General features: G+C 41.6%; 1 protein-coding gene and 1 long non-coding RNA gene across 6 annotated transcripts in view; one reads left to right on the top strand and one right to left on the bottom strand.

The window, feature by feature from the left end:
* LOC106504605 (uncharacterized) overlaps positions 1-18,745 on the top strand; it is a 73,526-nt gene extending 54,781 nt beyond the window's left edge. Inside the window, exons 3-4 of one of the 3 annotated variants that reach the window (XR_014812275.1) lie at positions 9,221-9,287; positions 16,427-18,745. This is a non-coding gene — a long non-coding RNA (uncharacterized LOC106504605). Of the gene's footprint in view, positions 1-9,220; positions 13,331-13,471; positions 13,595-16,426 lie in introns of those variants that run through there. The other 2 variants (XR_001298225.3, XR_014812274.1) reach the window with 2 other exon arrangements.
* Positions 1-25,280, bottom strand: part of RBPJ (recombination signal binding protein for immunoglobulin kappa J region) — a 233,547-nt gene that overhangs the window by 157,795 nt on the left and 50,472 nt on the right. Inside the window, exon 1 of one of the 3 annotated variants that reach the window (XM_084971711.1) lies at positions 17,105-17,403. The exons of the other annotated variants lie outside the window; for them this stretch is intronic. The gene's annotated coding sequence lies outside the window, so the exon portion shown is untranslated. Of the gene's footprint in view, positions 1-17,104; positions 17,404-25,280 lie in introns of those variants that run through there. 3 annotated transcript variants of the gene reach the window in all.

The raw sequence follows: 25,280 nt of genomic DNA, 5'->3' as shown, positions 1-25,280 counted from the left end.
AACAAAATGATTCAGTTATATATGTACATACACATATTCTCTTTCAGATCCTTTTCCCACATAGATTATCACAGAATATTGGATCGAGTTCTCTGATGTACAGCAGGTCCCCGTTAGCCAATCATTTCCTATACCTCAGTGTACATATGCTGTCCTCAATCCCCAGTCCATCCCTATCTAGAACTTAGGTGATTTCTGAAGTTGGGTCTTCCTTCCTCCTCCCTCCTTCCCTCCTTCCTTCTTTCCTTTCCTCTTTCCTTCCTTCCTGCATTTATTCAAGCAACCTTATTGCAAGGCTTCAATAGGAGTTCCTGTCACATGGCTCAGTGGCTAATGAACCTGACTAGTATCCAGGGACACAGGTTTGATCCCTGGCCTTACTCTGTGGGTTAAGGATCCAGTGTTGCCATGAGCTGTGGTGTAGGTTGCAGACGTGGCTCTGCTGTGGCTCTCCTGCACTGCTATGGCTGTGGCTGTGGCCAGCAGCTGCAGCTCTGATTCAACCCCTAGCCTTGGAACTTCCATATGGCGCAGGTGCGGCCCTGAAAAGACAAAAGAAAGAAAAAGAAAGAAAGAAAGAAAGTCAGACAGACAGACAGACAGAAAGAAAGTCTTCTATGTATAGGCACTAAATTAGGCACTGAGTGACAACACACTCCTGCTTTGGGGAGAGATATAAGTTAGATACCCAATACGCGGCAACGATGAAATCAGAGGGTTGATTGCTTTAAAGAAAATGAAAGAGGGCACTGGACCCAGGGCGAGGGCATGTGTGGGAAGGGAGACTTCTCTGAGGAGTTAGAGAAGGAAGAAACCGTGCAAAGATTGTGGAACAGAGTGTTCTAGGCAGAGGACTCGGCACAGCACTTCCCCTTCTCTCTTCTCCTTCTCCCTGCCTCCTCCCCTTCCTTTTCCTCCTCCCTTCCTTCTCCTCCTCCTCTCTCTCTTTCTCTCTCAGTGATTTAAATATGTGAAGTATAATCCTCATATAAGTTTTGGATTATCATCAATCTCTAGTTTAGAGAAGAGCTGAGGTTCAAAGGTGGTAGAGCCATGTCAAGAAGCAAAACCAGCCTGGTTCCTAAGCCCCGTCTTTCTAATAAGTCCAATTTTAAGAATCAGTCAGTCTAATTTTGGATTAGAGAAACATTGATTCCTCCCCCACTTTTTTATGGCTGTACCTGCAGCATAGGGAGGTTCTCTGACTAAGGGTTGAATTGGAGCTGCAGCTGCCGGCATACACCACAGCCACGGCAACACCAGATCCAAGCCGCATCTGTGAACTATGCCGCAGCTTCTGGCAACACTGGATCCTTAACCCACTGAGCAAGGTCAGAGATTGAAGCTGCATCCTCATGGACACAATGTCAGGTTCTTAACTCACTGAGCTGCAACAGGAACTCCGGAAACATTGATATTTAAATTCATATTCAAGTTCAAAAGCTGATGTCTACAGTCCAAGGACTGCTGGGTTGTTGGTGCTGATATTTTCCCATCGTGATGCCCCGGGTCTAGAAATTCGGCATCAAGTTAACTGCTAGATTAGTATTTCTCAGACTTGAGCAGTGTATGCAACTCTTTAATAGAGAATAAAAATTTTTTATTCATTTAAATTAGTTTTCAAAGAATGTGACTTTAAAATGTATAAACAGAAAGCTAGTTACAAACTCCCTTACACTTGTGGTTTTTACATGTGCAAGGAAAGAACCTAAGGCAAACTTTAAAATTATATGAAAACAAAACTATGAAAACCTATAGAAACTTTGTGGTCCACATCATTGCAGCCTTTCTCCCCTCATTGTGAGAATGTTACAGACTTTGTCATTAGATTCTTTTTATTTGACTTCTCTCTATTGTTATGATCCTGTTTTAGGTAGTTTTCTCTGTTTAAACTACCTTTTTCCGGAGTTCCCATCGTGGCGCAGTGGTTAACGAATCCGACTAGGAACCATGAGGTTGCGGGTTCGGTCCCTGCCCTTGCTCAGTGGGTTAACGATCTGGCGTTGCCGTGAGCTGTGGTGTAGGTTGCAGACGCGGCTCGGATCCCGCGTTGCTGTGGCTCTGGCGTAGGCCGGTGGCTACAGCTCCGATTCAACCCCTAGCCTGGGAACCTCCATATGCTGCGGGAGCGGCCCAAGAAATAGCAACAACAACAAAAGACAAAAAGACAAAAGACCAAAAAAAAAAAAAATTATGTTTAAACTACCTTTTTCCTATAGTGCATCTGCCATCACTGTGTTTGCAATGTGTCTGAACTTATTAGGTTGGCACCATGGTAATCATACATAAAATAGACAATAAGGGTACCGACATTGGAAGGCAATACTTGCTTAGATGCTGGTCATTGAGATGCTCAAATAATGGTTATGACTATCTTTTAGTTTATCTAAAAAATGTAAGCACAAAATGTCATTTTATTAAAAAAAATGTGGACTTAGAAGAATATGTCTGTGCAAAAACAAAAGGTTCCACAAATTCCACTTTCTTTGGGAAAACTTGTGTTTGCATTCTCTAGTCTCAGTTTCTGAGACTAGGAAACTGATACCACCAGCTTTATTTTTATACTCTTGCATTCTTAGATATTATACTGTGAACATGATTTAATTTTGCAACCAAAAAAATGGTCACTTAGCCTCATTAGTCATCGAGGAAATGCAAATTAAAACTACAGTGTAATACCATTAGATATCCACCAGAATGTTTAGAATATAAGAGGCAATGCAGGGTTGGTAAGGACATAGAGCAACTGGAACTACTGTATATTGTTAGTAGGAACATAAATCAGTATAACCCCTTCGAGAACTGTTTACTAATATCTATTAAAGCTGCAAATACAAATGTCTGTGATCAGGCACTTCTACTCCCAGAAGCCCTGCAAAAACTTATAAACGTCCTTCCACAGACATGTACGAAAATATTTATAGCAGCACTATTCTTAATACTTTTGACCTAGAAAGATCCTAAATGCCCATCAATAATAGAATGGATAAATAGATTATATTATTTTCACACAATGGATTATCATACAGCAGTGGGAATAAATAAATTACTGCTACAGCAATAATATGGAGGAATCTCAAAAACACAATGTTGAACAAAAGAAGCCAGAGGCAAAAAAGGTACATACTACTTACGTTCACACACACACAGTACATACTGTGTGATATTATTTATATAAAGTTTAAAAGCAGCTAAAATTAATCTATGTTGTTTTGTCTATAACTTTGGAGAGGGTAGCAGCTAGAAGAGGGCTTAAGTGGAACTTCTAGGGAACTGGTGATGTTTTGTTTCTTGTTTTCAATGATGGTTAGTTGGAGGTAATAATTTACTGAGCTATATGATTTGTATACTTTTCTTTATTCATGCTATAGTTTAATAAAATACCTTTAAAAGGACTTTAAAAAGTCATCTCTTTTGGTATTAGATATTTCTGATTTTTTTCTTTAGTTTTTGAGGTGCTATTATTTTCTTTCTCCTTGTCTTTTTTTGGGGGTGGGGCTCTTTTTAGGGCCACACCCCCTGGCATATGGAAGTTCCCAGGCTAGGGGTTGAATCGGAGCTTCAGCTGCCAGCCTACGACACAGCCACAGCCACACTAGATCAGAGCTGTGTCTTTGACCTACACCACAGCTCATGGCAATGCCAGATCCTTGACCCACTGTGTGAAGCCAGGGATTGAACCTGCATCCTCATGGATACTAGTCAGACTCATTTCTGCTGCACCGCAATGGGAACTCCTTCTTTCTCCTTGTCTATTAATTCAGCAAAAAAAGCAAATTTTTGGATGGCCAACTGTATACAAGGCACTGTGCTAAGCAAAGAACTCTGATACACCAATAGGAAGAGGACAAGTCATTTTTTGAAAGCTTGTAAAAGTTTCTTTTAGAAGCTACTTGTCAAGACTTTCCATTAATCTTCAAGATTCTTTGCAATCAGAACTTCATATTCCCTTTTTTGGCTTCTGTGTAAAACTGTTTTGACATAGTGGTCACTTCCAGCTGGTGTTTTTGGCTTTTGCCCAAGAAAATCCTGCTTTCTGATCTTTGGTCTTTGTTCTCCCAGCTGTTCCTAATCTTTGAACTCTTAATCTACCATCTTGGATATATCAGATTCTTACTGACTCCCCTCTTCTATCACTTCTTTTAAGAATTTAAGGAATGAAAAATTCCTCCAAGTCTCTATTTCTATCCCAGGGAGAATCAAGCTTACTCTGCTCAGAGAATTATTCACTATTATATTCCATATATAATATATTAATTCATTATATTAATATCTATATTACATACAAACATAGTTGTTACTAATCCCCCAAATTATGTAGTTTACTTTCCTGTTTTGTATTAAAGTTTGCATTGGCTATAGAATTTTTAAAAGCAAATACTTTTAACTTCAGTAATAGGTAAATTAATATCACTATTATTTAGCATTATTTGGGAGACTATACTATGTAATAAGACAGGAAAAGCAAATAAGAATTTCAAATATTGAAAAAGAAAAGGTGATGTTATTTTTGTTTCCATATAATGTATTTTATGGCCTATAAATCCCAAATAATCCAATTAAAGAATTTAAAACTAGTAAGATAATTACTAGAGTGACTTGGTATATATATTACACACCACATCTTCTTAGGCCAACTGTCTGTTGATGGGCACTTGGGCTGTTTCCATGTCTTGGCTATTGCAGGTAGTGCTGCTATGAACATATGGGTGTATGTATTTTTCAAATTAGTTTTTGCTTTTTTTCAGATATATACTCAGTAGTAGAACTCCTGGATCATATAGTAGCTCTATTTTCAGATTTTTAGGGAAGTTCCTTATTGTTTTCCATAATGGCTGCTAAGATAAATATTTTTAAAAATAGTAACTTCTCTGTATATTAGTAATAAGGAGATATATATATAGAAATTACAAGATAAATTCTTTAAAAATGCGTCATGAACAAATTTAACAAGGAAAGCCCAGAACCTATATGAAGAAAGCAGTAAAATATTATTGAAGGAAATAAAACATGTCTTGAATAAATGGAGAGAAATACCAAAATTTTGGATTATAAAAAAATATCATGAAAATAAAATCTTTCCCAAGTGAATATAAAAATGTTATTGAATCCAGTCAAAACCCCACTAAGGACCCAGTAATGAAAAGGATATTAAAAAATAAAAATTCAGAAATTGTCAAGAGAATCTTAAAAAGGGAGTTCCCATTGTGGCTCAGTGGAAACAAATCTAACTAGTACCCATAAGGACACAGGTTCGATCCCTGGCCTCGCTCAGTGGGTTAAGGATCCAGCATTGCTGTGAGCTGTGGTGTAGGTCTCAGGCATGGCTTGGATTTGGCATTGCTGTGTCTGTGGTGTAGGCTGGTGGCTATAGTTCCAATCTGACCCCTAGCCTGGGAACCTCCACATGCCATGGGTGTGGCCCTAAAAAAAAAAAGACAAAAAGAATTAAAAAGGACAATTTGTTGTACCATATATTTTAAAAAGATAATATAAATTGACTTCTTTAAAAATATTACAGCATTTCCTATAGATAAAAATATTTACAGCATTTCCTATAGATAATAATGCTGTTATAGCCCTACAGATCTTTCTTTTATGAACAGGCTGCTTATTTATTTTTATTTTTTTAAATTTTTTGTTTTTTCAGGGCCGCACTTGCGGCATATGAGGTTCCCAGGCTGGGGTCAAATAAGAGCTACAGCTGCCGGCCTATGCCAGAGCCACAGCAACTCCAGATCCTCAACCCACTGAGTGAGGTCAGGGATCGAACCCACAACCTCATGGTTCCTGGTCAGATTCGTTTCTGCTGTACCACGATGAGAACTCCTGAACAGGCTGCTTATAAATGAGCCACATATGACCACAGCAGGCTTCATGTGAGGCCCCTTAGCAAGATCAGATCCCACTAAGCTCTGTCCCTTGAGCAGTTCCTCTCCCCCTGCCCCAGTTTAGTCAGTGAATCAGGCAAAACAGTGAAAGCAGGCACCAGACTGGGCTTTAGAGAGAACTGTGCAGAAGACCCTGTTAGGTTCTCCTGAAGTTTGAAATCCAGTAGAGAAGCTGGCAGTTACAGTCTTGAAGAGCAGTACATCTGCCTATGGGATTCTTCCCACTTCCATAGGTGTACCTGAGCTCACAGTCTGACAGGTTATGTGTTTATGGTCCCTTAGCCAGTGCAAATAGCATTTTCCCAAAAGCCAAGCTAATGAAATTCCCAGAAAAGTTAATGACCTGGTAGCAGGCAATCAGAATGTGAATTATATCTCACTAGAACAGTGGGTTTTCCAACTTACACTCTTAACTATTATGGCAATCAGTATACCAAAATCAATTTCATTTCTGTGTACTAGAAATGGGCACTCTGAAAATGAAATTAAGAAAATTCTATTTACCTTAGCATTGAAAAGAATAAAACACCTCAGCATAAATTTAACAAAAGAAGCACAAGACTTGTACACTAGAAATTACAAAGTGTCGTTGAAATAAATAAATGAAGACCTAAATTAAAACAAAGGCAGCCTATGCTCATAGATGGAAAACTTAACATGATTAAGATGGCAGTACTCCTCGAGTTGATCTACAGATTTAATGCAATCCATATGAAAATGACAACTGACATTTCTGCAGAAATTGACAAGCTGATCCTAAAATTCCTGTAGACATGGAAGGGGGCCCAGAATAGCCAAAATGATCTTTAAAAAGAACAGCACATTTGGAAGACTCAGACGTACCCATTTCAAGATTTATTACAAAGCTATAGAATCACAAGACTGTGTAATATAGGTGTGAGGAGAGTATTAGAGATCGAGAGAACAGAACCGAAAAGTCTGGAAGTAAACCTCTACATCTATAGTCAATTGCAGGTGTGGTCAAATGAAATATAGGATCCTCAGTTAAATTTGAATGTCAGATAAACAACAAAGATTTTTTTTAGTAGGTCTCGAGCAATATTCAGAACACACTTATACTAAAGAATTGTTCATAGTTTAATCTGAAATTCAAATTTAACTAGGCATCTTGTATTTTTATTTGCTAAATTTGGCAACCTTAAACAGGGAGGCAGGACAGACAAATTTTGCCCACATTGTCATCTGCCAAAGACTCTGGGAAGAGGTTGGTGGGAGTCCTAAGTATACAGTTACTTAAATTTCTGCTAAAAGGATTCTATTTTCTTTATAATAACATCCTTTACAAGAAAAATATTGCAAAGTGGTAAAATGCATTTTACATCTCACTTAAAAAAAAATCTCTTGGCTTTGAGTAGAACCATGATTAAAATAGAGAATGAAACAGAGTGTAACTGGATTTACTCTAATCACTGAAATAATTAAGGAACGTTCTCCATTTTCCTATAAACAAAGTTTCACTCTATTAGTTCTCCCTCCGCCCCTTCTAATGCACTGTGACTGGTCTGGAAATGTACCCTGGGATCCTGGGTTGGCATTTCCTTTTAGTACCTTCCGAGGTCACTCTGTGCCAAGTTTACAGTTCTTTCCTTGATTACATTGTGCCTAAAGTGTTCACCCTGTTAGCAGTCACTGCACAGATTTCCTCAATGAGACTCTTGTGCTCCTGACAATGTAACTATTTATTTGAAAGTCACTACCATTGACATTTGCGCTGCTCAACCCTAAGTGTTACCAGTGCTTTCTTTATGTCACTGTTTCTCTTCAGTAACCAAGAAAAGCAAAACAAAGTACAAATAACTGCTTATTCAGAAAGAAATCGCAGATTGTTCCTTAAACCTGCTCCAGGCAGCACATACAGACTTTTGAGTGATCTGGAAAATATGAAAAGCCCTTGGCTGGGAGACAAAACCCAAACTGATCTGCAGTGATGGCGAAAGCAGAAATAGGAGCTCAATAATAAAAATAAATTTCTATACAACTGATCGTGGCTTCAGGAGGGAAGACAAGTTCTGAGAAGTTCAACTATGATCTGTGCAGCCAAGGCTTGGGGGGGGGGCATGGGGGGAGGGAGGGGCTGGGGTCTTTGCTTCCAGGCTAGTCCCTCAATTGTTGGCTGATTGATTGAAAAAGGCAAATGAGGCCGCCGTCTCCCTGTCGAAGGTTTTATTCTGCCTCAGCCCTCCGTGGGCGCCTGGAGTTTGGACTTTCTGTGGCTCTCACCTGCTGCTTTGTTCCAACAAAGCTGGCGTCTTGCAGCCGCCGCCACTTACTCCTCTGAGCCGTTGTCCCGGCTGTCCTGAGTGTGTCAACCCTGCCACCCCCATCTGCCCAGCCACCTGCCTCCTTGTCTTGAAATATCTTCCTGCAGTCCCACTGCTTCTGGAAGCTCTCGAGAGCTTGCCACCCACTCGTCTCTAACTGCCAACACAAGCCTCTCCCAGAGCCACTCTGAAAATGACCATGTCATATTTCTGTTGATTGTCTGTATGTCACAGCAAAGGGCAAAGCACATGCATTCATGATGACACCTAGACAGCTAGCGAGCTCTTGCAGTGCACCAAGCCAGCACTCAGCATGTCACATGCTTTCTTTTATTTTATCCCCATGTTGAAGCTATGAGATAGGTGTAATTATTCTCCTGGTTTTACACGCCAGAAAAGTAAAAGACTGAGAAGTAAAAGGAACTTGGTCAAGATCAAATAGCTCCTTCATGATGGGGCTGCATTTAGAACCCAAAGGGTCAAACTCTTTCTGGCTCCAAATATCAGTCGCACCCAGGGCATGCAGAAGCTCCCTGGCCAGGGATCGAACCTGAGCCACAGCAGCCACCGGAGCAGCAGCAGTCACAATGCCTGATCCTTAACTGCTAGACCACCAGGGAACTTCGAGTTACCTTTATTATTTAATTTTCTCAGCAGCCCTAGCGTGTATTATCCACATTATACTGATGGGACAACCAAAGGCCAAATAATTTTAGTGGCTCATCTAAGATCATGCCTCTAGGAAGCAGGCAATGCTTCCAAATAGGAGGCTTACACATGCAAAGGAAAAAAAAAAAAAAGAAAGAAAGAAAGAAAAAAAAAGCATGATTGTGCTCTAATGAGTTTGCAAAATGCTGGGTCAGATCTAACAAAATGAGATTTGTTTTTCTTCTAATTTTTAAATTGACTCTAGGACTTCCTAGAGTCTTGAACGTTGCACAAAATGTGCACTGTAAGTCTCCAAAAAAGGATTTCATGGGCAGCTTTTTCAAATGTATTGGACCATGAAGCTTTTTTTGAGATCTACCTATTTATGCCTTTTTGCAGTAATGCTGCCATGAAGACAAGTTTGGAGAACACTACACCACACTGTTTAAGTGAGCACACGTGCAAGGTAAGGATGGCGATAGGGATGCACTGGTGCTTGCTGTTTAGGAGGTAGTGACAAGGTACTCCAGGTGTGTCCTGGCCTCGGTAAGCTGTTGAACCTGCCAGGGCCAACCAGCCGCCACTGGACCTCAGGAAGCTGGCCCCCCGATGTCATTTGCTCTGTCTATGCATTGAACTGGTGTTTGGTTTTGCTGTGGCTTTCTGGGTTTTCCCCACTGGGTAATGTGGAAATCAAGCATTTCATAAGGTAAAATCTCATTAAGATCCAATAAAATTAAACTCAGGGCAGAGTCAGCACCAGCCTTAATGCAGGGTGGTATTTAGCACTTTAGACATTTTGTAATAACAGCCACCATTTATCCGGTGTTTATTATGCACCAGATTTAACATGATTTGTTTCATTCACTCCTCCTCCAATCTATGGGGTTGGTATGGTTGTAGAGGCGTTCGTGATGGCCCTGTATGGTCCCCTTCCACACTGAATTAGGGGCTGCCTGGGGGACAGAGGTCATGGTATATGATTTCCACATCATAAAGGCATAAAGTCCCTGCAGGCTCCACCTTGGTCTCTGGGATCACTTGCTCTGGTGAAGCTGGGTGTCGTTGTGTGGAGACAGTCAAGCAACGTGGTGGACAGGAACCAACTTCCCAGCATGAGAGTGACCCTTTTCAGAAACGAGTTCTCCATCCCCCATCAGACTTTCAGATGACTGCAGACCCCAGGTAACATCCGATTGCCACCTCAGGAGAGACCCTGAGCCCTTCCCAAATCCCTGACCCATAGGGATGACAGTTGTGGTTTTAAGCAACTAAGTTTTGGAGTAATTTGTTTGTTTGCTTGTTTGTTTTGGCTGTGCCCGTGGCATCAAGAAGTTTCCAGACCAGGGATCGAACCATTGCCACAGCAGTGACCCAAGCCACAGCAATGTCAGTGCCAGATCCTTAACTCGCTGAGCCACCAGGGAACTCTCAATTTTGTAGTAATTTGTCATAAGCAAGAAATAACTAACCTAGGTACTATTACTGTCCCTCATTTTTCAGTTGAGGAATGGAAAGTATAAGAGAGATTAAGTTATTTGCTCAAGGTCATAGGACTTACTCAAGGTCACCGCCAGAGTTTAGTAATTGCAGTAGGCTGCTGCAAAGGACTCTTCCCCTCACACCCCAAAATATTACCCTGGCAGTCTGCTACAGAACCTAGAATTCTATTTCTTGGCTCATCTATTCAGTGCAGTGATGTGCTAAGACAGAAAAATTTGGATTCTGTCCATTCTTTACCTCTCATGAACTTTAGGTCCTCAGAGACTAATATCATTTACCTGGTTGTGGAGGAAAAATTTTAATATATTAAAAGTTCAGGCAGATTCTAGGCGCTGGCTATTTTAAGTTTCCTTCCCTTCCAATTCCTCCTTTAGCATCAGGCCTCCCTTTGGTGGTGAGGAAAAAAGAAGGTTAGCCACGCCAACAATCTGTCATTCCCGCCCTAGAGGGAATGAGCTCATCACGATCCAGTCCTAACTGGCAGGAGAGTGAGGAGGCAGACTTTTTGCTTGGAGAGCAAAGGACAGGAAGACATCATTTTTGAGTATGGTTGACTTTGGGAGCAGGCAGCCTTGGATGGGTGCCCCGGAGGGCTTTTGGAACAGCTAGAGGGCATTAGGAGAGCCCAGAACAGCCACGGTAAGTGGGAGGGAACTTTTCCTCACACACTGACAGAAGGCCTGACATACCCAGGTCACATCAACAGATGATTGCTGTGCAAAGCATTACCCTGAATATCTATATCTATTGCTTCGATTTCAGCTGGGAGAGGCTAGGACAAGAAAGCGGTGATTCTCTCTTCAATTTTTTTTTTTTTTTTTTTAAGGCTCCAGGTATATATATCTTCAGAGATCCACAAAAAACAAAATTAAGCATGTTTTAAAAAATATTTTAGAATTATTTTTTTAGGGCCACATTTAACAGCATGTGGAAGTTCTCAGGCTAGGGGTCCAGTTGGAGCCTCAGCTGCTGGCCTATGCCACAGCCACAGCAACACAAAATTCAAGCCACATCTGTGACCTATACTACAGCTCATGGCAACACTGGATCCTTAACCCACTGAGCAAGGCCAGGGATCAAACCCGCATCCTCACGGATACTAGTCGGGTTCGTTACCATGGAGCCACAACAGGAACTCCAGCATGTTGGTTTCAGTGTCAGAATTTGGTCCAGAATCCCCAAACCTGTGTTTTAATCACTGTATTTAATCAAACCAATTTGTTTTGGGTTGAAAGGCCCACATCACTTCTCCCAAAAAGCTTCATCTCATTCACGCTGCCAGAGGTTACTGATTTTGCAAAATATTAGCACTAGCAAACACTTTACTAGACAAGTTTTTGAACACCTAATATGTGCTAGATACTCTACTACCTGCCAGGGATTCGGCAGTGAACAACTGTAGCCCCTTTTGCTTTAATGAAGGTTACACTTCGAGGGGGAGGTATTGCAGGGTAGACGGTAAGCAAATTATGTGAAGCTAAGAGGTGATGGAGAAAAATGAAATAGGGAAAAGGAATAGAAAGAGCGTTTTGGAGTGGGTGGTGTCATTTATACAGAGATTGGTCAGGGACGTTCTTAGTGCAAAGGTGACATTTGAACACGACTTGGAGGTGAGGAAGTAAGCCATGTGGTTGTCTAGGGGAAGAACATACCACTAATTTATATATTACTAGGAAATCACTCTTGGGTTCCCTCGTGCTTGCTATTTTTTAATTTTTCTGTCCTCTAGTAAATCCTCAGGAGCATGTATTTTATCTTCTGCTTCCTTGGGTCTAATACAAGCGCCTTCTGCAGAATGTTATTTGTACCACAGGCTTTTCATAAATGCTTGTTGAATATTTTGGTTAAAGTCATTTTCTCACTATTGCCCTTTTTAGGCAAGAAATGAGGGGAAAACTACAGTAGTTCAGTACTCTGTCCAATAGTCTAAATTACTTAGAATTTCCAAACCAACATTTAGCTGCACAATCCAACATTCTGGGTTCGTATCCTTTGCCTTCCATAAACATTACATTTAAAAGATTTGAGAATGTCTTGGCTTCTCCTAACTTCAAAACAGGAAGCCCCTATAATATTTAGGCTGTCTTTATTCACCTCCAAACCCCAAACTGGAATCCACCATTACTATTTTGTAATTACAATCTTTTTGTACAATGAGTTCTGACATTTTTGGGAAATGATTTCCTGCCTAAGCGAGAGACATCCTGTTATTCATAATATTCTCCACCACCTAAATATTAAGGCACCTTGAATTCATAAGGACAGAACCAGACATGGCTGATAATTTACATGTTCTTTTTTGACTTTTGCAAAAAGAGACACTTTACAGAAACATTTTCCAATTTCCTTGTGAATAAGAGTCTCAGTTTTCATATCAGCCCTGATCTTGTTTGATTCGGGACTTTCCACAAAGATATATAACCTGTTGCTTGTTTTATTTGCCCTGGATTTTGTTTGGAAAAGACAAACAGAAAATGCAAAAGAGTTAGAACTATGTTGAAGATCTTAAGGGCCCCAACAGTAATGGTGCTGGGGAAAATTTAAAAGAAAATCAAAGTCAGAAGACAGTCAGTGGTGGCTGAGTAATGAGCTAGTATTACACAGATGAAACAGAGACAACACCCTAATGAAGCTGAAGGGACTGGGGAATCAGGGGGTATAATTCTCTAAAGGGATAACTGATTATAACCCAGATGGGGAAAAAAGCTTGTAAGAGACGGATCAGATGGTAGCTAATAAGAAAGCCAAGCGTGTCAAAGAGAGCTTGCTACTCTGACACCTGTGGCTATATAAATGCGTCTAAGGAAGACTATTAGGGTGACATGGATGTGATCATGCAGGGTTTTCCTCCAGTATTTTAGTTTCTAGCACCACGCAGTCTCTCCCAGGCAGTCCTCAAATGTGTTCAGCAATGCTTTACTCACCATCTGGGGAAATTAACGTCCAATCAAGCACCAACAATCCTGAATCATAATCATTTCAGGATGTCAGATAGTGAAAAAAAAAGAGGCTGCCTTAATTCTTTCTGCAGTACATACGATACTACTTGAACATCTGGAGAAGGAGAAGCAGCTGCTGGCTCTGTATGTGAGACCTTGGGCAAACGATTTACCATTCTGAAGTTCACTTCCTTTCACTGTCATACAGGGAGAAGAATGCAAAACTTAGATGGTGTTTAGGAATGTGAAAACAATAGCCAACTTCTACCAGGTTTCAAGCATGCTTTTAAATCTTCACATGTATGAGTGTGTTTAAATCCTGATAAGGCGCCTGTGACATCAGGATGACAATTTACAGATGCTGGAACCAGGCACAGAGACATTCAAGCCTTTTGTTCTCAGCCATGCAATGGTGGAACGAGCTGCAGGGACCAGGTATTCAACTGCCACTCAGAAATGTATCTCTCATGATGCGAGTAAAGCACACAGTCAGTGGTCAGTAAATGGTCATGGCTGTTGTTATAAGGAGGAGATACCATATTTCTTGTTTAAGCATATTCAGTTACAAAATGACGGTTTCCCTGAGACTCCCAAGCATACAGATGAGAAGAAAATCAGAGCTGATAAAGACAGACACTTTAAATATAACTGGATAAGGAATGACGTTTCCTTTTGGATTTCATGTTATAGACTTACAATGGGGATGATGATCTGTCATCTCAGTCAAAAAAAGGGCTCTGTTCAATAAAAATAGCAGTTCAAGCTAATTGCTTGGCTTAATTGTTTAGTTTTATTTCAAATAATCAACCTGTCAGTTCTGGCAGGCTCCAGCCTTATTCCTATGGTTTGGCGGTTCTTTTGGGTAGAAAATGGAGTTAAAATATTGATCTGGTTACTTCAATTAATACATTTGTAAATGGGTCACATCACTGAAGGGGCCGATTCTGCCATCTATGCATTTCTTTTGTTCAGAACTCATCACTTTAGCTGATGTTTATAAAGCCCACTTACACATTTCCTTGTTGGATATTGTCAGAGAGACTTGGGAGGGAGGGATTTAATTCTTGCCATGATCTTGGGGGCGAGGTGATAAAAATGACAGCCAAGTGGAACACCTTCCTCGAGGTGCCAAACTATATCAGTGGAGCTATTTTATTAGACTTCATTACAAGGTGGCAGAATGCAAAAGCTATGCTTGCCATTTTAATTTTACTATGAATATATTTGGTGGGCCATCCTGATGTTAGGACAAAAGCGGAAAGCAAATGACTCTGAAGAAAAAAAAGAAAATAGAAGAGAAATGAGCTGAATTTATTTGCAAGGAGATAAAAATAAACCATTGATTGCCTCAGAAATAAAGAGCATCTGAAGAAACAAAAGAACATTTATAACAGCCCAGCTATGTGTGGGTACTAGGTCTGGTAGTTAGAATAAGGACTTATCCAAGGACTTACGCTTATTTCCCAGCATGCGGACATTCCTGGACCAGGGATTAAACTTCTCCCACAGAAGTGACCGGAGCCACAGCAGTGTCAATGCCCAGTCCTTAACCTCTAGGCCACCAGGGAACTCCATGATGACTTTTTAAAATCCACTTTACAGACAGTAGTATAGCACAGTCATCAAGTACATATATTCACCTAGACTATCTTTGTCCTAATCCGGTCTCTCCTTTACATTTATTTATTCATTTATTTATTTTAAGGTTTACTGAAGTATCGTGAATTTACAAGGCTGTGACAATTTCTGCTATATTATTTATTTATTTATTTTTGGCCATGGCTGCAGCATGCAGAAGTTCCCAGGCCAGGGATCGAACCTGGGCCATAGCAGAGACCCGAGCCACAGCAGGGACAACACTGGATTTTTAACCCACTGTGCCACCAGGGAACTCTGGTCCTTTACATTTATTGTCTCATTTCAGCCTACTGTTCTTTTCCTACTATGATTATCTTGTAAGAAGATCCATACAGTATTGGTACTATCATTAATGCACATAGATGAGGGAAACTGATGCTCAGAGGGGTAAAATCCCTCTACGCAAGGACAATCAGCTAGTAAATAGCAGAAATGGGATCTGAAAGCAGGCTTGGTTACGCCTAAGTCTGTGCCCTTCGTGGTTACTTTTCTTGCTCCCGGTGAGGGGAACGTTTTGGTGCAGTGGAGTAAGATGGAAAAGTTAAGGGGCAAATACTTCTGGGTAGGAGGAGACCCAGGGGATGGGGTACAGTCTCTTAAAGGAGCCAAGGTCAGAGCAACCTGGTCAGTAGATGCTCTTGAGGGCCCAACAGAAGGCACAGCAACGGAGGCTGGCCGTGGAACTCTTCACCCATTTCTTTACCGTGCCAGGGTTCAGTCCCAGAGGTCCAAGACACTGACCCACTCAAGAGAGGCGCCTCTCTTTTCCCTCAGCTATTGCTTTTGTTTGTTTGTTTTGATTTGTTTGTTTTTACTGTAGCCCAACTCAACCGAAGAGCTGATGTGAGCACCACAAACAGCCCTAGAACTTTCTGCCCCATTCAGAAAAACATACCCCCCCTCCCACCACACACACCAAAGAGAAGAAAGGCAGAGAGTTTATTACATGTCTTTGAGGCTCCCTGACTCGTTCTCCGTCCCGCTGCCTAACTTGTTTTAATTTCTCCTAAGGAAGCCCGTGGGTATATGCTGATTTGCTTGGCTACAGTCATGGGTACTTTTTAGAAAAACAAAGCCAAGAAGAGCTCTCAAGCCTCCCTGACTTGCACCATGGGCCAATAGTTGTTTTATTAAGTGCTGATTCCGCCTGTGGAGCTGAGTTAATGGAGGTGGGAAAAAAAAGTCAGGGCCAAAACAAGGCACCATTCAGACGTAGGACTGAAAACATCAAGGTAACAGAGAGTCTCTTTACCCAGCCCTGCGGGGCCAAGTTCTATATGAATGAAAGGGGAGCGGCTGTTCAACATCCACCCAGTCAAGCTATTCATAGAGACTCAGCAAGAAGGAAAAGACCTATTACTCATGGCCTCCACCCCTGGCCAGCTTGAGATTATTCCCAATGGGAGAGATTTCCTTGCATTTTGTCCAATTGCATTTACAGATTTAAGTTTTTACCTAGAATTTTGTTGATTAGTCACATGTTGTGTCCTTGGGTGTTGTTTTTCTTCCCTGCTTTTTAAAAAAGGAGGACTGCAGAGATTTGAAGATGCAAATAAGAAAACATAGGCTCAAAATTAAAGACCCTTGTGATCCTGTTGGATAGAACAGCGAACTACATCTAGTCACTTGTGATGGAACATGATGGAGGATCATATGAGAAAAAGAACGTATATTTACGTACGAGTGGGTCACTTAGCTGTACAACAGAAATTGACAGAACACTGTGAATAGACTACAATGGAAAAAATTAAAATCTTAAAAAAAAACAACCTTCAAAATGTGAAATGTGAAGCAAAATATGAATTGGAAGGGGAAGTGAAAATACTATAAATCATCACTATCAAACAGAAGGTCACTATTAATGACAGGTCTTGTGACAATGATATCTCGATAGGTACCTTGCTGGGATTCTTCCCCTGAACAGTGTGCCACATGTGGGTGTGAGCTTGTGTGTGCATGTGTGTGATTGTGTGTTCGGGTGTATGTTTTAGAAGGAATAACTGAAACAGAGACAGTCTGCAAAGCAGCAACTGGGGGAAATGGCAGAATTAGGCGGGATGGATAAAGTAGCCAAACAGAGTCTGCTGCTGAAATTACAACCAGATTGCCTCTGAAAAGCAAAAAGCAAATACGCTCAAAAAAAAAAAAGCAAATAAGCTCGAGCAAATAAACCCCTGTAGCAGATTCGCTTTCGCAAGTGTACCTGTGAGACGATGTCCAGATCCCTCCTTCCAGATGCGAAGCCGGGTGCGGAGGAGGAAGAGGGGGTTGATGCGGCTGCCGGAACTGGGAAGCCCTGAGTGGTCCCGGTGGCCTACTCACCACAGTGGGACCGACCCCGGGGTGAGACCTGCTGGGGAGGCCTGGAAACAAGTAGCAGTTCAGGAAACTGCTCTTGGCAATTCTCTTGGGACATTCGGGAATGAGAACGTGAAAGCAGCCAGAGAAGGGACAGGCCGGCGGGGAGACGTGGAGCAAAAGCGCTGACATCTGCCATCTATCAGCGGCACCCAGACGCTCCGTGACTAAAGCGAAGGCTGCTGTGCGTTTCTGGATTTTCCACATCACAAGCCGCAGATTCTGGGAGAGCGCCCTTGGAATGAGGTGGACATATGGTCCTGTACCCTGGGCCTGCTGCCTCAGATGTTCTGAAACAGCAGCAGCTCCAAGTGAAAAAGCATAAATGAATACAAGACCGTGCGAAAGTCCGTTCCGCTCGGGTGGGGATGAAATTCATTCACGGTCACTTAGATCCTGATATAGAGGCTCATCTTGGGTCCTTTCCATGGAGAGGATGAATGTTAATAAGAATGATCATTGCTAATATTTAGTATTGCCTACTCTGTGCCAAGCCTGTTATTTGGATTATTTTATTGACTCTTCACAGCTACCTGCTGAGGTAGCCAATATGAACGTTCATCTCCATTTTTCCTAGTTTTTAGGTAACTAGCCAAGTCACTGTAGCCAGGACAAGGCAGAGCTGAGATCCAAACAGAAGGTCTTGCCTACTCCAGAGTCAGCTAACCACCTGGCCTGCAGGACTGAGGTTCTGAACTCACTAAGAAACTACCCAGGTCTTTGCAATGGCAAAGGAGACAGGAAAGAATTCAAATCTAATTACATGGCTGCCAGTCATGCAGGATCCAACCATCAGATGACTCAAATGAAATTTTTTTTTTTTTTTTCTAACATTGCTGCATAAACATTCTCTACTCTGCTTTCCTGAGACAGAGACAGAGGGGAATCTTTGGGGCTTATGCCAAAGAGCCACTTCCAGGGCTCTTCCTTATGGTCAGTGAGGATTCAGCTGCCTTTCCCAGCCCCAAGGTCTCCGTGGTTCTGAAAAAGAAGTGATATTTGGAATGACACCTTGAGGCCCTGCTGGATTCTGGAGTGCCTCTCTCAACACGGAGGACTCATCATGGAATAAATTTAAATTCTCTTTGGCCTAGTTTTCTCTTAAAATCAGTTTTATTGCGCACATTCTAATTCTGAGAAAACTGGATGGCTGTGTATGGTATCCATGGCAGCCCCCACTTAAACAGAATATGAAATTTACCAGGCCACTCTGTGCCTCTGATATTCTAGATAAATGGAATTAAACACAAACAGAAGCACGTTAGCAGTCTTTTTAAGGCAACTACAGGAATTCTATGCCCATAGGGTCCTCGAAGGGTCAGACTGGGTCCTAACTCCACTCAGGCAGATAGAGCACCTGTAAAAACAAGGTGAGCTTGTCTCCCTATTTCAGAATAGTAAGATTTGGGTGGTTAGCTTCTTTAACTGTTCCCCCACCCCCTATCTTCATTGGATTGATTCAAATTAAAAATTTTTTTTTCTCTCTCTTAGTAGCATGGCAGTTGATTATATCCTACTTCTTTTTTTTTTTATCAGTGTTTGCCCTTGAGGAAAAAATATGAATAGGCTTATTTTTTTATAGCTATTTTAGGTTTCCAAAAAAGTTGATCAGAAACTATATAGTTCCTGGAGTCCTGTCATGGCTCAGTGGGTTAAGAAACCAACTGGTATCTATGAGGATGCCGGTTCAATGCAGGCCTTGCTCAGTGCATCAAGGATCCGGCATTTCGGTGAGCTGTGGTGTAGATCACAGACGCGGCTCAGATCTGGTATTGCTGTGGCTGTGGCCGGCACCTGTGGCTCCAATTCGACTCCTAGCCTGGGAACTTCCATATGCTGCAGGCATGGCTGCAAAAGGGAAAAAAAATAAAAGAAACTACAGAGTGCTGTTTGGGGTTAGTAGATGCAAACTACTACTTCTAGAATGGATAAGCAATGAGGTCCTACTGTATAGTACTGGGAACTATATCCAGTCTCTTGGGATAGATTATGATGGAAAATAATACAAGAAAGGGCATATATATATATATATATATATATATATATATATACACACACACACACATATATATATGTACGTGTGTGTGTGTGTGTATATATATATATATATATATATATTTATGACTGGGTCACTTTATGTACAGCAGAAACTGGCACAGCATTGTAAACCAACTCTACTGTAATAAAAAAAGAAACTACAGAATTCCCATATATCCTCTCCCCAATAAGAGTCCTAGGTTCTCTTATTATTGTTTTGCATTGGTGATGTACATTTGTTATAATTAATAAACCTACATGGATACATTATTATTAACTAAAGTCCATAGTTGACATGAGACTTGCCTCTTGCTGTTGTATATTCTATAGATTTTGGTCAGTGTATAATGACATGGATTGCAGCATCATTTAGAATAGTTTCATTGTCATAAAAGTCCACTGTGTTCCACCTACTTATCCTCCTTCACCTCCCCCACCTCGGTCCCTAAATCCCTGGCAAACACTTATCTTTTTTTTTTTTTTTGTCTTTTTTTTAGGGCTGCACCTGCGGCATATGGACATTCCCAGGCTCGAGATCGAGTCTTAGCTACCGCTGCCGCACCTACACCATAGCCGCAGCAACCTGGAATCCAAGCCATGTCTGCAATCAACACCGCAGCTCACGGCAATGCTGGATCCTTAACCCATTGAGCAAGGCTAGGGATTGAACCTGTGTCCTCATGGATACTAGTCAGGTTTGTTACTGCTGAGCCACAATGGGAAGTCCAAACACTGATCTTTGTACTGTCGCTGCAGTTTAGGCTTTTCCGTAATATCATGTAACTGGAATCAGAGGGTTTATAGTCTTTTCAGACTGGCTTCTTTCACTTAGCTATGTGCAATTAAGTTTTCCCTATGTTTTTTCATTGTCTTTGAACTTTTTTTAAACAAACATGTAAAAAATTAGTTTTCCTACTAAAAATAATCAGTATCTATAACCCACCCCACTTCCCTATTACAAAGCAATGCATGTTCTTACTTCTGTTTTCCTTCACATCAGCTACCTCCAACCCAGATTTTGTTGAAATTTTGGTTCCAGGTAGGTATTAATTTTTTTGTATTATACCCCTTATATTGGAAATTTTTTTTCTTAATAAATGAAGCCTCACTACTCCATTGTCACCAAATGTTTAAACTTAACTCTATGTGTCCCTGTTTTTTTACTTCTCGCTTTATTGGATTCTTTGTCCTGGCTCCAATTTCTAGAGCTCTTTTTGGGACTGAGTGAGCAGAGGTGGATCAGGGGACAGGAATTCCTTTGACTCTTGGAGATGTAGCCAGACATAGACTCCGATCCTCCTGGACTGCTTCTGGAAAATTGGACTGCCCTGACTGGCATAAATTTAGCAAGCATGTATTAAGCAACGGCGACATGCTAACGCTGTGCTTCAAATGAAGCAATGTCACTTGGGTTCTGTCATCAAGAAAGTCTATACTCACTGCTGTGGATGAAAGATGGGGGTGGGTTGGGGAAGAGACAGGATAGTGGTAATTGGTGTTCAAGTCATACTCTCTGAGTCACAGAATGATGAAGATCAATTTAAGATAATTAACTAATATTAATACTAATAATATTAATCATTAACATTTATTGAGAATGGCAAAGATTCTCCTAGACTCTATATTTTCTCTTTAAATTCTTTTTTTTTTTTTTTGGTCTTTTTAGGGCCACACCTGAGGCATATGGAGATTCCCAGGCTAGGGGTCCAATTGGATCTGTAGCCACCAGCCTATGCCAAAGCCACAGCAACTTGGGATCCAAGCCGCATTTGTGACCTATACCATAGCTCATGGCAACGCCAGATCCTTAACCCACTGAACGAGGCCAGGGATCAAACCTGAGTCCTCAGGGATGCTAGACGGGTTTGTTAACTGCTGAGGCATGATGGGAACTCCTCTCTTTAAATTCTTATAGTAACTCTTTGAGGTTGGTGATATTATTCCCATTTAGGAAACTAAAACAAAGGGAAATTAAGTAACTGCCCAAAGTTCAGAGAGTTAGCAAGTCAGTAGAGCATAGATTTCAACTTGGGCAGTTGCCTCCAAGTACTGAGCTAAAGGGGGGGGATAGTTTCTCAGCGCTGAGTATCCCATAGCCACAATCTGTCCTCTGATGCCATTCTTGCCATGTCCCTAAGAAAGATTCTGCTTCTGTCTCTTTCTTCTTTTCTGCTGGCTTTGCTCCCTAGGGGGCAAATCTAGGGGCACAAAGCCCTTTACCACCCAGCCCAACTAGCCTCCATCTGTCTTATCCCCTCATTCCAGCCACTCTGAATCTTTAGTCTTCTCTGTATCAGCCATAATAGAACTCTCTGTCTCTGCTTCTTCTCTTTCTGGAATACATTTCCTCTCCTTCATCACCTGGAAAGCTCCTACTACGCCTATTTCCAGACCACTCTCAGACATAACCTCCTTTGTGAAGATTTTCCCCAGATTCCCAGGCAGTGTTGATAATTCCCTTCTCTGAGCAGCCATATATCTACTCACATCCCTCTTCCAGTCCTTGAGAAAGTGGGGAGTGCACTGCTATCTGTTTACTTGTCTGTGATCTCCTCAGGGTCAAAGAATGTCTCTTACTCATCTCTGCATGCTCAACCTCTTGTGAAGCCCAACACATGGTTGTCCCTCAGTGTGTAACGCATATAAAACGCATATAAAAACCTGTGGGCCTCCAACTCATGGAGTGCCCCTCAAACAAGCACATTCACCATCAGAAATCAATGGCAGTATTATAATTTTTACTCTGTGGCTTGAGGAAAGGTCAAAGGCATGTATGTTTTATGTACTGTAAAGCCTTTAGAAAATTCATGTCCTCGTCCCTTCCAGTTTCAATAACCTCCATAGACATGATAGCCCTTCACTCATTCATTCATTCATTCACTTGTTAATTCATCTGTTCAATTCAGGAAACATTTATTGAGAACCCACAGAGGGCCAGGTGCTCTTTTTAGTACTGTTTCCTCCAAAATGCTCTCTCTCCTCTAATCTCACTTTTCAAATCTCAAATGCTCTCCAGACTTCTAAGCCAAGGGTTTTGCTGTCCCTCTCCTCTCATGCTCCCTCTTGAAGATCAGCTTACCTTTCTGGCCTCTCTATTTTCTCTGTTAGTCCCTTAGCAGGACTTCTCTTGATAAAGCAAAATCTAGAAACTGATCCAGAAAACTAGAATCCTTGTTCCTTAGACTCTATCTAAGAGGAAGGGAAACAATTATGAAAATTAAGGTTAAGAATGTAAATTGGTACAGCTACAATGGAAAACAGTGTAGAGGTGCCTCAAAAAACTAAAAATAGAACTACCATATGATCCAGCAATTCCATTCCTGGGTTTATATCTGAAGAAAATGAAAAGATTAATTGGAAAAAATACATGCACCCCAATGTTCAAAGCAGCATTATTTACAACAGCTAAAATATGGAAGCAACCTAAATGTCCATCAACACATGAATGGATAATGTGATTGATATGTATATACATGCACCCAATGGAATATTACTCAGCCATAAAAAGAATGAAATTCTGCCATTTGCAACAATGTGGGTGAACCTAGAAGGTATTATGCTTACTGAAATAAGTCAGACAAAGACAAATACTCTATTTTACCACTTAGATGTGGATTATAAAAAAATAAAACAACAAGACAGAAACAGACTCACAGATATATGGAGGACAAACGAGTGGATACCAGTGGGGAGAGGGGAGGGCTGAGGGGCAAGATGAGGGTAGGAGATTAAGAGATACAAACTACTACATATAAAAAAAATAAACAACAAAGATATATCATGTAGCCCAGGGAAATACAGCCATTATTTTGTAATGACTTTAAATGGAGTATAACCTATAAAAATATTGAATCACTATGTTATACATCTAATATAATACAGTATATATAAATATATATACTGTATATATAATACTGTAATTCAACTATACTTCCATTTAAAAATGAATAAATAAATAGGTAAATTTAGCATCAACTTTGGAAAAAAGGAAATGAAGACATTAGAAATACTGGACCTTGTTACAGGTTAACGCATACTTACACAAACAGGAAATAAGGACCCAGGCAAACGCATTAGGTTTCAAATGAATGATACAGTCAGTAGATGCTATAGGATTAAGGGCCAAAATATGTGCTTGGGCCCCAGATGAATTTCCTCATAGTGATCTAACTGCTTCAGGGCAGTGGGCCACAGGAGCTCAGCTCCTGGCTCTGCTCCTCAGCCTGGGTGGGGGCTGGGACATCTACAACAAATCTTTAACTCTTTCTGGTCCTCTGGTTGGTCATTTCTAAGATTCGGATGTCTCTACCCGCAATCCTCCTCTGCGAGGCACCTGGAGGTGCTAAGGACCCGGAGGATGCCTGTTCCTTTGGAGCTCAGGGAATAGCTGCCCGTCTGAGTTCTTCCATTCTAAATTCTTTATGGGTAGGACCCAGGGAGAGGAAGAAAATACTAGGACCAGAGTACAAGGTCTGTGTCACAGCGAAGTAATCAGCACATAAGCTCTGTCAGGGCAGAAATGTTTGTTTCTCTTGTTCTCACTAATCTAAGTGCCTACAGCAGTGGCTGGACCATTGTAAGAGCTCATTAAATAGTGGTTGAGATGTTTAAATGGTTCCTATATATGAAGATGTATTTCACTGCCTTTGAAACCTAGGTCTCAAACACTTATGGAGAGTACAGTCTTTTCAGGGGCAATGAGGTGGAATCTTTCCAAGTTTAAAATGCACACATACACACTGCAGACAGGATATGCCTGCCCTTCGGCTATTCAATTAGATATTGTGGCAACTCATCTGCATATTATCCAGGCCTGCGGGTATCATTTATCGAGCACTTAAGTTATGTAGAGCCATGGCTGAGAGCATAAACCCTAGGGCGAAGTGCCTGGATTCTAACCCTACCTCTGCCAAATACAGCCAGTGTGACCTTCATCAAGTCACCTAATCTTTCTATGTCCTTGTTGCAGGATAATAACAGCACCGATCTCCTTATTGGGTTTTATTTATATAAAACCATATATATAAATCATTTATATATATAAATGATTTTGTGTGTGTGTGTGTGTGTAAACCTTGGAGCAGCACCTGCTCTGTGAAAGCACATGCTCACCTTGTATTCCTGGGGATTTGGGAGGCTTACCATAAGCCCTTTATAGATGAAGCTGAGGGAAGTCAGAAAGAAGGCTAGGAGCCCCTAGGCAGCTGCAGACCCAGCACTTGAACTCTGTGGGTTTACCCCAGTGCCCGCGGGTTTGCCCATCTCTTTCCCCAGCGACCACAGGCGGCACCAATGCTGTCTCTTGACTTACAAAGAGCTTTTGTCCTGATGCATATTTTCCAAGAGCTCTGCCCTGATCCTTGTCACAACCACCTCCAACCTAAGGCCAAGAAAACCCCACACACCTCCTCTTCTCTGGGTGTTCTTGCTTCCCTCAATACGGTGCCCAGGACCAGCAGGCTGCAGGGCACACCCCCGCCTAGTGACATAACAGAGTGTCTGGAGCGTCCTCTTCTTAAAAACCGGCCTTCTCGCTCAGCCTGCCCCCCAGACCTGAATTTACTCATTTGATAATTCTATCCTTATGTGTCCTTGACTCATTTTTCTTTTAAATTCACTTCATTAATGCTATCATTTCCATTTTTTAAGAACGCTCGGAATCCAGGGGTTGGGGGTTGGCTCTGAGAAGGGCCCAGGCCCGGCCTTGGCCTCAGCGCTAGGTCTGAAGCTCTCCGGTGGCGCTGGCTCTGAGTGCTTCAGGGGGAATTTCCTCAGGCAGCCATGGTTCTGGCATGGACTTCATTGTTGTCATTAGAGCCATCTGCTCGGTTCTCTGGGTGACATCACTGAAAATCTGGACTTCTTTTCCTCAGCAGCAGAGAGCTTGTGGACGCCCGAGGCCTCAGGCCGCAGTGGGGTGGATTCTGTGGGGCTGGGTTGCCATTGTGTGAGGTCTCCTAACCCAGCTCCTCACTAACCAAGGT

This window comes from Sus scrofa, chromosome 8 (assembly GCF_054392235.1).
Source record: "Sus scrofa isolate SSC_HxYL_T2T_F1_AM1 chromosome 8, Sscrofa_HxYL_maternal_Yorkshire_Landrace_v2.0, whole genome shotgun sequence".
NCBI classification, from domain to species: domain Eukaryota; kingdom Metazoa; phylum Chordata; class Mammalia; order Artiodactyla; family Suidae; genus Sus; species Sus scrofa.
This window is presented reverse-complemented; position numbering and strand designations above follow the sequence as displayed.